This window comes from Canis lupus, chromosome 25 (genome assembly GCF_003254725.2).
Source record: "Canis lupus dingo isolate Sandy chromosome 25, ASM325472v2, whole genome shotgun sequence".
NCBI lineage: Eukaryota > Metazoa > Chordata > Mammalia > Carnivora > Canidae > Canis > Canis lupus.
This window is the reverse complement of record NC_064267.1, coordinates 10,764,385-10,778,305: the sequence shown is the minus strand read 5'-3', so window position 1 is coordinate 10,778,305 and position 13,921 is coordinate 10,764,385. Positions and strand designations below refer to the sequence as shown.

General features: G+C 45.0%; 1 protein-coding gene across 10 annotated transcripts in view; it reads left to right on the top strand.

Annotated features, from left to right (window-relative positions):
- The window catches only part of MTUS2 (microtubule associated scaffold protein 2), a 588,485-nt gene that overhangs the window by 158,974 nt on the left and 415,590 nt on the right, over positions 1-13,921 (top strand). For 6 of the 10 annotated variants that reach the window (XM_025462600.3, XM_025462604.3, XM_025462606.3 and 3 more), the window contains one exon: positions 3,434-3,570. The exons of the other annotated variants lie outside the window; for them this stretch is intronic. The gene's annotated coding sequence lies outside the window, so the exon portion shown is untranslated. The remainder of the gene's footprint in view (positions 1-3,433; positions 3,571-13,921) is intronic. 10 annotated transcript variants of the gene reach the window in all.

Here is a 13,921-nt window from a genome sequence, read left to right as displayed (position 1 = left end):
TAAGAGGGAAGAGCCAACCAGTATCAGTGAATGGATGCTGGGTTATTTGTGGAACTACTGTCAGGGAGTGACTTTTATCAGTGGGGCTATACACATTGACTTTGGATCACAGCTCACTCCAAAATGGGCTGTATGATGCCCCCTAGAACAGCAGCATTTGTTTGGACTCTTGCTTTGCTCTGGGTTCTCTTGGTCTCTCTCTGCTCTTTTACTCATCTGGCCTGTGACCCCCTTTATTTCTCTTCTGTGTCCAGTCCCATGTTCAGGGGGCTTGATGATGGAGTTTGGCTTTCCCTTTTCTTTGTTCCCTGAAACGAAGGCTTGCGCTCATCCTGGGTTTTTCCTACTACTTGATGCACTTGAATTGATGATTATTGAGGAATCCTGTGAATTCGCTGGATTCTGAATGGTTTCTTCATTCTGCTTAGACAGAAAGGAAAAGAAGATGTTCAGAAGACTATGTTAAGGGAAGAGTGTGAGTTTGCAGTGATTTTTGAAATTTTACATAGTTAAGTCTCTTAAGGGAAAATCAGACTCCCCAAGATGTCTTTCCCTCCCTTCATTCCTCATGGGAAAAATTTGACTTCTTCCTAATAAAAGGGGTCCTTATGAGAGTTCTGCATCTGGTTTTGATGAGACCACATGTATTTTGAGCAAATCACTTGCCTTTTCAGTGCTTCCAACTCACAGTCTGCAAAACAGACTTAATGGTTTCCAGTGCTGCATACAGCTGGCAGCTCACTCCTGGATTGTGTGTAGAAGTACATCGTACATATGGTACAGTGGTTAAGGTTGCCCGAATTGCCTTTGACATCTAATGAAGCTAGATGGGTTCTTTTTGAATCTTGGTGATCTCATTTGTAAAAGGTGATAATGTAGGACCTAGTACTTTCTATAAGCCCCATGTGGCCAGATATGTGTAGTAATTTGCACTTTTTCAGATTTCTGGGTTGTGTCTATACTACAAGAAAATGACATTCCAGGAGGGCCTTGGGCAACACCCTGCAATCACATGCATTAATAGTTCTGAAATAAAACATATGGGCATCTTCGCTAAAGTGAGATTGAAAAACGACTATATATAGCTTCATATCAGTTTAGGTAATGTTTTGCCATTAAATGATTTATAAAAACAGTCAGTTGTCAGATCTTTTGGTATTCAGGATTGTGGATAAGGGATTGTGGACTTTGGTAGTGACTGTGTTGTTTGAAATAACGGAATAAACTCAGATTAGCAAATGCACAGCTTTGGTTTATTTTGGAATGGTTGAGGAATGCCCTGGGTTGGGAGGGGATTCCAAAATGCTGAGACTTATGTCAACCTTTAATGGTTGATATTGATGCCAGCAACCTAAGAATACTGTATGTCAGTGTGCAGAAGGATATATGGATGTTCCCAGACATTGGTGACTAATGTTGTGGTTTCTATTTTTAGATAGGAAAAAAAATCATTTGAATACATCCTTGAATCTGTGTATACATACGTGCTCTACAGAGTTTTACTTCTATGAAAATATAACCCCAAGTTATTACAAAAACACACAATGATAGGTTTGCTGTGATGATTGAATATGATACTGTGTGTACAGTGGATACACAGCACAATGGATAGCACAGTGTGTGGTCCTTAGAAACTCAATAAATGTTAACTGTGTATTATTTTGTTATTATAATTATAGATACTCATAAGTTACATTGCTTATTCTTACACCAAATAAGATTATTCTTTATCAAAATCTGCTTCTTATGTTTTAAAATGCTTTCAGCGAGGAGGAAATTATATTCTTATATTTTTTAAAGCTTATCTTAGATTTTCCCGGGATTTTAACTTCATGACCTTGGTAATTTTATGTGTAAACATAAATGGTGGTTAATTTTGTGTGCCAATTTGGCTGGGCTATGGTGCCCAAATACTTGGCCAAACATTATTCTGGATGTTTCTGTGAGGGTGCTTTTTGGACAAGATTAACATTTAAATTAGTGGACTTTGAATGAAGCAGATTGCCTTCCCTAATATGGGTGGGCCTCATCCAATCAGTTGGAGGCCTAGATAGAACAAATGCTTGCCCTCTCTCATCACCTCCCCCCTAACCCCAAACCCCTGCCCCACCCTCCCAGCCCTGGCAAGAAGGAATTCTGTCAGCAGATGGCTTTTGGACTTATGTTGCAGCATTGGCTCTTCCCTGGGTCTCCAGCCTACTGGCCTACCCTGTAGATTTTGAACTTACCAGCCTCCATAAATGCATGAACCAATTCATTAAAATCAACTCATCAGTCTCTCTTGCTGTCCTTTTCCACCTATGTCCCCGTGCGTGAGCACACACCCTCACACACCTTTTTGTCCTACTGGTTCTGTTTCTCAAGAAAACCCTGATGAATGCACCTTCTCTTAACTTCATTTGGTTTCTTAACTTATACATAAGAGGATGGAGGATTATTTCCAAGGTTTCCTGTAACAGTGTGAGAAGACATTTGGATCTAAAGCAGTTGGATTTGATATTTGGAAGATGTCCAAGATGGCTCAGGCCATCCACTGGGAGGATGGGGCAGAAAAAGGAGTGGGGCCTTGGCCAGGGGGATGGAGACACTGAGCTTAGTTTAGAGCTGGTGATGGCCTGAGGGGAATCCATAGGGAGGTATCCAGAGGGCACTTGGGTTATTGTTATCACAGGATGATGGTGAGTTATAGAGAGATGTTCATTGACATAGGACATAGAACCTTACCCTGTTGCATAGAGCACAGTCCCTTGTGCAAACTCTGGGCAGGCGGAGCCAGCTTGCCTACATCAGGACCCACAGGGGAACCCAACAGCTGGGGCTTCTACTCAGTGCATCATAGTAAAGATGCATAGTAAAGATCCCAGTGTCCTGGAGACTGTGGCCACAGGCCTGCCTCCTTACCAGATAGGAATAACTGGGACATAAGAATCCCTGAATATTTACTCTGGCCCCTGAGGAATGTTGATCACTTTCCTGAGCATAGGATCCTCAAACAGAACCGGCCTCAAGTGGCCTGAAGTCTGTTCCTCCAGAGGCTGATGCTCCACTGGAAGGCCTGAACTGGAGAGGTTTATTGTCATTTTTCCCTTTGTTAATAGTGGCAATAATAATAGCTGGGTTTACTGATGATTGTTTAGTTTTAGTCACTTTAGAGCTGCACTGTTCCACTGAGAACCACTGGCCCCAGGGAACCATTAAATTTAAAATTAATAACATTACATAAAATTAAAATTTTAATTCTTCAGTCCCATTGTCCACATTCCAAGTGTTCTGTAGTCTGATGTAGCACATGGCTTCCACGATGGACAACACAGGTAGGGAACATTTCCATTATCACAGAAAGTTCTGTTGGACAGTGGTGTTCTAATCTAGAGCATTGTACAATTCTCTCATACATTTTAATGTGGAAATTATTATCTTCATTTTTTTTAAGATGGAGCTTGAGCTAAATAACTGGCCTGAAGTGACAGCTTATAAGTGACAGAGCGAGGAACTCAAACCTCATCTCTCAGACTCTCCTGGAGCCCCTGAAAACCCACTGTGTTTGGACTTGTCAGCCTATGGGTTGTGGTGAGTGATGAACATGCAGGGAGTCTTCCCTTGCTGTGGGCCAAGGATGGAAGCCCTGTAAAAAGGTAGAGAAGAGAGGAGAGAGAGGAGGACATGGGAGTTCCAGAAGGACTCAGCCTCTGATACTACCCAGTGCAGTACAGGGAATTAGGGTGTCTCTGGGATTTGGTGGCATGAGGTCATTGATCTTTGCCAGGGTGGACTCAGTGCAGTGAAAGGGAAATAAGTTGGATCTCAGGGCTCTAAGGGCTGAATGGGGGATAAGGGAGAGATGTGAAAGAGACAGGGGCATCTAGAGAGAGACTTGGGATCAAAGGACACAGGGTGTTTTTAGGGCCGAGGAGGCCTGACCCTATTGACAGACCGATATAAAGCCTGTCTGTAGAAGCCAGGCTAAGAGTAACTTCAAGGGGGCACAGTGAGGATGTTGGCAACCCTGGGGCCCATGCCCTATCTGAATGGGCAGCAATCAAACTACCCCAGGTGACTGTTACCAGGAGGCCATGTTAACTTTCCCTGCTGGATACCAGATATCTGGATTCATGTGTGAAGTGTCCGTAATTAATAAGCACGTAAAAATGTGATAACATTTTTTCTCTGATAAACACATATCCCATTGCTGAGAAATGTGAATGTACTTAATGATGTAATCTACCATATACCTAAAATGGTTAAAATGGTAAATTTTATTGTATTTTTAAAAAAGATTTTATTTATTTATTCATGAGAGACAGAGAGAGAGAGAAGCAGAGACATAGGCAGAGGGGAAAGCAGGCTCCCTGCGGGGATCCTGATGCAGGATTTGTTTCCAAGACCCCAGGATCACAACCTGAGCTGAAGGCAGACACTCAACCACTGAGCCACCCAGGTATCCCCAAGTGGTAAATTTTATGTTTCGTGTATTTTACACACCCCTCACCGCAATGTCCCTAGGCTGTTTTGACACACAGGTTGGAGTTTGTGCCTTTTGGTCTAGGGAGATAGGTCAGTGGAGAGCAGTGGCTCTGTATCTTGACTGAACAATAGAATCCTAAAGCCCAGGCCATGCCCTGGAACAGTTAAATCAGAACATCTGGGGGAGGGACCCAGGCATGTTTCAAATGAACACGTGGTTTCTGTGTTCAACCAGCATTGAGAGCCTCCAGCATAGAAGATGCAATAATTGTTGGATAAAGACCCTGAAGAGATAGGGATAGCCTAAGAGCCCAGGTAGAGGGGACTTCTCAGCTTCTAGGACTGTAGGCACAACAGTGAGGATGTGTGTGCACATTATGTGTAAGATTAGCAGCAATAGGCTCTTACTGTAAAAGGACGGAGATTTCTATTATGTCCAGAATGGGAGTTTAGCTCTTGCTTAACTTCTCCAGTTGCATAGTGGGATGAGAGATGAACCTGCCCAGCTACATTGTCCTGTGTCTTTATGTTCTTACAAGTCCCTCTGCCATCTTAGAAACTAGCTTTGTATAAATGTGTTGTAAAGCCTAAGTGTCACAGCTCTTCATGACAACCTTTTAGAAGTCCCTTTACCTTTCAGTGTCTATCCCAAGAAGCTACAAATTCATCTTGGAGAAAATGGAAAATCAGAGAAAATAATTTGTGAGCGAAGAGATGAATCAGGATAAAGATTGAAGTCTAAACATAGCCACTGACAGAGCTCTTAGTGAATGGAACAAATCCAAAGTATTTACTGAATTTGGACAGTTATTTCAAAAAAATATAATTACCGGGATCCCTGGGTGGCGCAGCGGTTTGGCGCCTGCCTTTGGCCCAGGGCGCGATCCTGGAGACCCGGGATCGAATCCCACATCGGGCTCCCGGTGCATGTAGCCTGCTTCTCCCTCTGCCTGTGTCTCTGCCTCTCTCTCTCTCTGTGACTATCATGAATAAATAAATAAAATCTTTAAAAAAAAAATATAATTATCACTTTATGTACAAGAACATTAAATGTCCATTAATTATTAAACATTCGAAGAGTGCATTTGGAGTAGACAAAGACCTGAGGTGTTCCTCAGAGAAAGCATTTTTATTAAAGGGGAGTATATTTATATATACTAAAAATTAGAGAAGGTTTTGGATAATTCGGGTGGGTGGAGTTGAATTTACCCCCTGAATGAAATGTGATTTGATGTAAGCTGATGCTTAAAATGCTAGTTTAGTATGAGAAGCTCCTTTACAGCATGAAGATGTTGCTCATTCAGCTTGCCTTGTAATCAAAAGCAATTGTTTGTGGAACAGCTTTGCCGTACTTTGATTCAATTGGTCTTGGACCAGATTCTAATCAAGGGATGCAAATGCTTTCTTGTCAACAGTTTCATCGGCTTAGATATGTCTGCGAGGGAGATTTATATTGATTCCCTGTAATTTAAGATGCTTTGTCAGGCACACGTTTCAAAATTCTCAAGGCCAGGAGAGCATGGGAAGCTGGGGTTCTGTGTGCTTGGGCTAGCTGCTGGTTTCAGAAGGAGTCAGGGAGACTCAGCAGCACAGGAAAATCCTTGCTTGATAGTTAAGGCCTCTGGGGATGAATTCTCATCTTGCCCCAGACCTAACCAGTGAAAAAAGCTTATGGAAATGAGACCAAGATAGTGACACCTTTTTAGAAAAGGGATAAAGGTAGGAGGAAATTTTAGGGAAGCACATACAATTCAGATATACAGCTAAAGCTAAGAAGTTTTTAAAAAATTTGAGGACACCTGGGCGGCTCAGTGGTTGAGCATCTGCCTTCAGCTCAGGGAGTGATCCCGGGGTCCTGGGATCGAGTCCCACATTGGGCTCCCCACAGGGAGCCTGCTTCTCCCTCTGCCTATGTCTCTGCCTCTCTAATGAGTAAATAAAATCTTAAAAAATTTTTTTTGGTCTCATTAATGGAGTCTGTCACTAGCTTCTCATTCCCAAGAAAATAACCCCCAGCAAACTCTTAAGATGTGGATGAGGCTTAGTGGTGTTAGTGTCGGGTGATGGGTGATGGGTGATGGGTATGGAGGAATCAGTGAATTGGGGTCATCACATGATAATGGTTGGGTTGTGTGTCCCAGAGGCCTCTGTTTGGGTGCCCACAGGGACCAGACGGTCACTGTGCAAGGGTCTTCCTGGGAGGATGAGGATGGGTGGTTGCCACCTTCCACCTTCTGTTGAGGGGACAGTATGAGGGTGAGGATGGATAGGCAGGGGAGCGGTACTACTCCCAAAGAGGGCTGCTATGCAAAGAGGGCCCCCCTCAGTGGGCCTTCTGTGTCCTGTTGCCTCATTTCCAATGTCAGTCAGAAATCTGGGTGATTTATGGAGAATTCCCAGATGGATGTTTGTTGATAAATGAGTTTATGTCATTACATTGTGAGAGTCAAATAAAACACCTCTGTAGGACAGAACTGGCCCCCTGCCCTGTTTCTTAACTAGGGGCTTGTGGAAGGAGGACACCAGGACCTTCTGCCCATGTGGCATTGTGAACCTATTGGGAGATGTCTGGTGGTTTGGGGCTTCACTGAGTGATTCATTCATTTGACACTTGTTGACTAACCATTCTGCAGGCACAAGGTGGGTTGGGAGCATGGGGATATCAGACAAGGAGATTATAGAGTTCTAGGGCTTTGGAAGGAACTGGTATGTTCGCAGAGTGATGTGTTTCTATGGGATTAGAGAAAGTCCATGTGGGAGAATGGAGGTATGGAGAAGGGGTATGATATTGGCAAGTAAAATAGTGGCTTGAGAGCAAGGGCTTTGTGGTTCAGGTTGTGCTGTGTGGGCAAAAGGGAACCCTCTGCAGAGAAATGACATGATCACATTCACATATTTCAAAGAAGCCTCTGGCTGGTGCTGGGCAGAGTTGCTGGATGAGACATGAGGCCTGGCCAGCAGTCAGCAGGTGAGCTGGTGCATGCTCAGTTTAAGGGATAAATTTAAAAATTGGATTTTGGTTCATTTAAGACTGCAACTATGTTAACATGTGCAGTTGGGTTTGGTGGGGCTGTTGGTCATATAGGAGAAGATGTAGTGAATGTGGCCAAGCCCCGTGTGTGAGCCAGACTTGCCTGTGCTATCTGGCACAAGCCAGGCAAGTGTTTTTACTTGACTTCTGAGTATATTTTCTCTGGTTTATATCTTTACAGGTCGTATAGCAGTTATGAAACTCAGCTGAGCCTCTTCATTTTCTGGCATTTTATCTTGACTCTTAGCCTTTCTCTTGCTTTGGTTGGTAGGAGATTCCATCTTAGCTAATTTTTTACATTTTCTTCCCTCCTTCCACTTTGTGCAAATGTCTCGGGGTTGGAGGTGGCACTCAGGCAGGAGGGACTTCCCTCTGGTCATGGGTCTTAAGTCCACAGCAGTCACCTCTGAGAAGCAGTAGAGTCTCTTTGGGTTAATCACTCTGTTCTCTGTCTTCTGCCCTGGGAACCTGTCAACCTAAGGGCTCAGCCCAGGTCCCACCAAGGGCTTCCTTCCCAGGGTCTGCTGGCTTTAGAGCAAGGCCAGACAGAGCCCACCCTCCTCCAGGAACCCAGCCCTCCCTCCTTCGCAGGCATGAGAAATTTACTTTGGGGAAGTCCTTTAGTCACCCATGCCCATTGGCTATAGTTCTCACTGGGGGCTTCTTCTTTGCCTGAAAACTCCTTCCGTCCCTGGGTTTAGGATTTGGAAACAGAAGCTAGGAAGGGAAGTGTCTTACAGGCAGCACTTGCTCTCCTCCTTCCAAGTTACAGACCTCTCCTGAGATAGGACAGCATGGAGCTGGTGACCTGCCCAGGGGAGGCAGGCAGAGAGGGAAAACCAAGGAAATAAATGATTATTTTGACAGATGTGTGTTCAGTGGCTTATGGATGTAACCATTTCCTTTTGGAACCTTTATTTTTTTTTTAAATTTTTTATTTATTTATGATAGGCACACAGTGAGAGAGAGAGAGGCAGAGACACAGGCAGAGGGAGAAGCAGGCTCTAGGCACCAGGAGTCCGACGTGGGATTCGATCCCAGGTCTCCAGGATCGTGCCCTGGGCCAAAGGCAGGCGCTAAACCGCTGCGCCACCCAGGGATCCCCTTTTGGAACCTTTAGATCCAAAAGGGAGCAGATATGAGGACTGGGGAGGAGGGAGAAGAAGAGGGGAATTCAGGACCTGCCTGGCTGAGCAGCCTTTGCCAGCAGATGGGAGGGGAGGGGAGTGGTCAGAGGGGAAAGGAGATGGTTTCCACCTGCTGCTCATGGACAGGAATGGGGAGATTTCACCTTGGGGATGGATGCTCATTAGGAGTGCTGGTGTCCTGGGCTGCCTGCCCTAGTAAAGAGATTTCCTCCCCTTACCTCCCCCAGGGCTCATAGGAGGGGAATGCCCAGCTCTGAAGGACAGTGTTCATAGCTGTGCATGCTGCCTTGCTCTTTCCTTAAGGGTGAGAACAGGTTGTGAGCTCCAGTGGGAGGCGGGAGAGGAAGGCAGGCCTTGGCACAGCCTCCTCCATATGCAGGGAATGAAGAAAACTGGATGTTAGCAGCACTGAAAACAGTAAACAGATTCCATGCCTGTCACATTTCCAGGAAGGTGCTAATGGATATTTCTTTCATATTTGTATTTTCAGTAGTTCATAGCCACTCCCATTGCTTGGCTTGAGCCTGGATGGTTCTAGGACTCTGTCTGGCTGTCAGCCCCCCACCAACCCACCCGTGCACCTCTGGGCCTTTGGAAGACTCTAGACCTGGCTGCTTTTATCACACTCCTGCTGCCCCAGCAGAGCACTTACCACACTGTGTGTGAAGCGTCAGCATTACTTGGTTAGTGGCCTCCATTCCCTTTAATGGCTGGAAGGTCCTTGAAAGTGGAGGTGGGGCATCTTGTTTTCTGTTTTATACCCAGTGCCTTGCACAGAGATGAGCAAGCTCTTTCACAGTGTTGGAGATTAGCTTTCTGACGAGGTGGCACTTGGCCTGAAGGTGACTTTGCCTACTTATGTTCTGGGTCCCATCTTCTCTTTCCTCCTCAGAGACCTCACACATCAGTGATCTCCTGTCTTTCTCTTTGATGGCTTCCTCCTGTCAGAATTTTTTTTTAAGATTTTATTTATTTATTCATGAGAGACACAGAGAGAGGCAGAGACATGGCAGAGGGAGAAGCAGGCTCCCTGTGGGGAGCCTGATGTGAGACTTGATCCCAGGACCCCGGGATCACGTCCTGAGCTGAAGGCAGACACTCAACCACTGAGCTACCCAGGTACCCTCTAACAATGTACTTGATGCTAAACCCAATGGAACATTTTCAGGACTTATTTACTTAGCTTATGGGAAGTATCTGACACTGGTGCATGCTCTTCTTACAAATGCTGACTTCATTCTCCTGTGTTCCCCACAGCCCTCCAGCTGTTCTTTCTCAGTCTCCTTTGCGGACTTCTCTTCCCCTTCAAGAGTTCAGTTCTGAGCCTTCTTCTCTTTTCCTACTCCAGGCTCATCCTGGGTGGCTTTGCTGATTTCCATATTTAAATAACCTTCTGCAAACTGAAGACTTCCAAATACATGTTTCCAGTCAGTATTTCCTATCACCAGATTCCATACGACCACTCAACTTCCAGCACGTTGACTTGAGGATCTCCCACACTTGGCCTCCTCATGTCATACCCAGCCAGTCCTGCTGCTGAGTTTCCTATCAGGCTGATGGGCACTGCCCTCTTGGATACCCATTCAGTCATGTCAAGACCCACAGCTCATCCCTGACCTCAGATCCGAGCATCACCAATTTTTGATGTTTGACCTCCTAAATGGCCACGAATCTGCCCTCTCCTCCTTTTCTCAGCTATCACTGTCCTCTTCCATGCTCTTCCAAAATGTCTCTCCTCCTTGCCATGCTCATTCAATCCAGTCTCAGGCTGCAGCTGGAGCTGCCTTCCCAAAATGCACCCTGGGGTGTGCCCCGGCTCTGCTGAACACCCATCACCAGCTTTCCGTGGCCCTTAGGGTAGGATCAGGCCGCTTAATATGGGGACCAGACCCTTGCCCAAATGCACATATTCATCTCTCATTTCCTTTCATAGTCTTTGCTTGGGACACTGAACGGTGTTCAATTCCTGAAAAACTGCTTTCTTACCTCTGAGCCTTTGCCCATGCTTTAATTTCTTTCTGGATACTCGTCATGAGGCCTTTGGCTTTTACTCTGAGTGGGATGAAAAGCCGTTGGAGAGGTTTGAGGGAAGGGGTGACACAATCTAATTTGTATTTTAAGTCTCTCTCTGGGGTGCCTGGGTGGCTCAGGTGGTTGGGTGTCTGCCTTCAGCTCAGGTTATGATCCTGGGGTCCTGGGGTCAAGTCCCACATGGGGCTCCCTGCTCAGCGGGGAGCCTACTACTTCCTTTCTCTCTGCCTACTGCTTCCCCTGCTTGTGCTCTCTCTCTCTCTCTGTAAAATAAATAAAATCTTAAAAAGTCTACCTTTGTTTGCAGGGTTGAGATTAGACTGTAGGGCATGATTTGGGAGACCTTGTACGAGGCTGTTCCAGAGATCTCATTGACAGAAGACAGTGGTTCAGGTTGAGGGTGGCTGTGGAGGTGGGGTGAGGTGATCAGATGCTGGAACTGTTTTTGAAGGGATTCTTGACAGAACTGGATGACAGAGGTGTCTGCATGTTACCTGTCCTAAGTCAACTGGATGGATGCACTTGCTGTCAATGAATGTGCAGGCAGATGGTGAGTGGAGCAGATATGGACAGAGTGGTGGGGTTGGATGGGAAGAGAAGCAGCTTAGTTTTGGGTGTGCTGAACTTGAGATGTGTTGGATGCCTCTGTGGGTGTGGCAGGCAGAATAATGGACCCAAGGATGCTTATGTCAGAAGGTACTCTGCAGATGTGATTAAGTCAAGAATGCTGAGGTGGGGAGGCTATCCTGGGTTATGCAGGTAGGCCCTGTGTCATCACAAGGGTCCATGTAGGAGGGAGGTGGGCATGCCAGTCAAGGAGAGAGCTGTGATGACCAAAGCAGAGGTTGGGCGAATTGCTCAGAAGGTGGAAGAAGGTGACACAAGTCAAGCAATGCAGGTGGCCTTGTACATTTTCTGAAATCCATTTTCCAGCTTCTAGCTGGAGAAGCCAAGATAAATAGATTCTGTCTTGGAGTTTCTGGAAGGAGCACAGCTCTTGCTGACACTTTGATTCTATCCTGCAAGACTCTGACCTCTAGAACTGCAAGATAATAAATTTGTGTGTTGTTTTAAGCCACTAAGTTATACTTTGCTTCAGAAGCAGTATGAAACTAGTACAGTGCAGATGTGGAGGAGATATCCTTTCTGTCTTTCTCCTTTCCTTTCCTTTCCTTTCCTTTCCTTTCCTTTCCTTTCCTTTCCTTTCCTTTCCTTTCCTTCCTTTCCTCTCTCTCTCTCCTAAGATTTTATTTATTCATGAGAGAGAGAGAGAGAGAGAGAGCGCAAAGGAAAGCTAGAGGGAGCCCAAGCAAGAGGCAAGGAGAGGGAGAAGCGGCACCCCGGCCAAGCAGGGAATCTGATGCAGGATCATGACCTGAGCTGAAGGCAACTGCCTAAATGACTGAGCCACCCAGGTGCCCCTGAGTAGATAGCCTTCTATAAAATTTGAGGCTTAAGGATTCTTGCCTTTCCGACCTTTAGCTGTCACTCATTGCTAGTCAAACCCTAGCCTAACTTGGATGCCCATTTGGCATCCTCAGCTGTCCTGAACAGTAAAAATCCAAGAATAATTTTTTTAGCAAGTAAGCTGAATAGATTCCACAAAATCTACAGGGTAAGTTTCCTGCCTATCATTGGAAGATAGGCATGCCTACAGCATAGTCAATAGGTAGTGTACCCATTTTGCTTTATACAGAACTTTAATATCTACTACAACATGGCTGCAGATTGTAGAAAACTAGGAAAAAAGTCATATTCTGAAGAAGGAATGGTGAAAGCTGCAAGACATTTTTAAGTTGTAGTAGGGAAGGGTGCAGAAAAAAATAAAGAGACAGTTGTATTGGAGATGATAGTTTAGGGACAAACAAATCTTTAAACCACAGTGGTTAACACGATGACATTACCCCAATGACTGATGTTCATTTAAAATGACCAAGTCTACATGGAAATACTAAATTATTTTTGATGCACTTTAAGAAACTTTAAGAAAGTAGGAAATTTTACACTATATTTTATAAGCCATTAACATAATTCAAACTTTCATGTGCATTGGCTCTTAGATGTGCCTCAATTGCTAGAAAATTAACTTATGTGGAAAACCTAGTTCCCCAGTGATGGCGAGTAATAAGTGTCACTGAATTTTGGCTCTGGATAAATTCACAAACAGTAAGGCAAGTAAGCAAGATATTTAAAGATTAGGTTCTAATTGTGCGTGGACCCTGCTGTAAAAGCCTTTCCCTACATAATTGCAAATACTTAAAAGCAGAGTGATGGTAGCTCAAGAAGAACAACATACTAGAGGTTCACTCCCCTTATCAGACCCAGAGCAACAGCTTTGCTATAGCAATTGGGATGGAGAGGATTTTTTTTTCTTTAAATTTCTTCAAACAATCATACTCTGCTCCCTGAGTACCTGGCATTTTTTTTTAAAGTCCTTTTCATATACTTGCTAATTTAATTCTCATAACAGCAACTCTGAGTTAGGTACTGTCATTGTTTCCATTTTACAGATGACAGACTGAGGCACAGAGAGATTAAGTAACTCAGGTTCACCCAGCTGGTCAACCTAGATTCAGATCCAGAGAGTCTGGGTCCAGAGTTGATGCTCTTAACCTTGCTCTGAGCTGGCCTTCCTGGATCTTTTTCAGCTAGCTTTTGGTTTGCCTGTCTCACGTGCTTCTGCCCCTCTTCCATGAAGTTCATGCAGAAGGAGTTCATAGGATTTGTCTTTAATGCTTTCTGTCCAGTTCAAGTCCCCATCGTTTGCCTAGCCTGGGCCACCTGTTGACTCTGCCCCTGTTGTTTCTGGGGTGCAATCCAGTTTCTGCAGGACTGCCTAACTTGGTTTCATTCTTCTTGTTCAAAATTATGCCAGAGTTTCTCCTCCCCTATAGCCTAGTATGGTATTTGTATCATTCTAGACTCCTGGATGTAAGCAAGATACATCCACTGTGGTGGCTTTGAGCAGCAAAGGAAGGGTACAGGTGAAGTCTGGGCAGGGCGGGCAGGGGCAGGGAGAGCAAGCCAGGCAGGCTGCTTTTGCTCCCCCTGCCATTGCCCAGGCACCACCTCTGCTCCTGCAGCTGCTACTCACAGGGCTATCACACACACACACACACACACACACACACACACACACACAGTCTTAATTGAAAAAGTATCCATGAAACAATACTTACTTACCCATGGCTATAATAACTCATTTTTTTCTATTACATTCTCATTTTTTAAAATGTGGGTCATGACT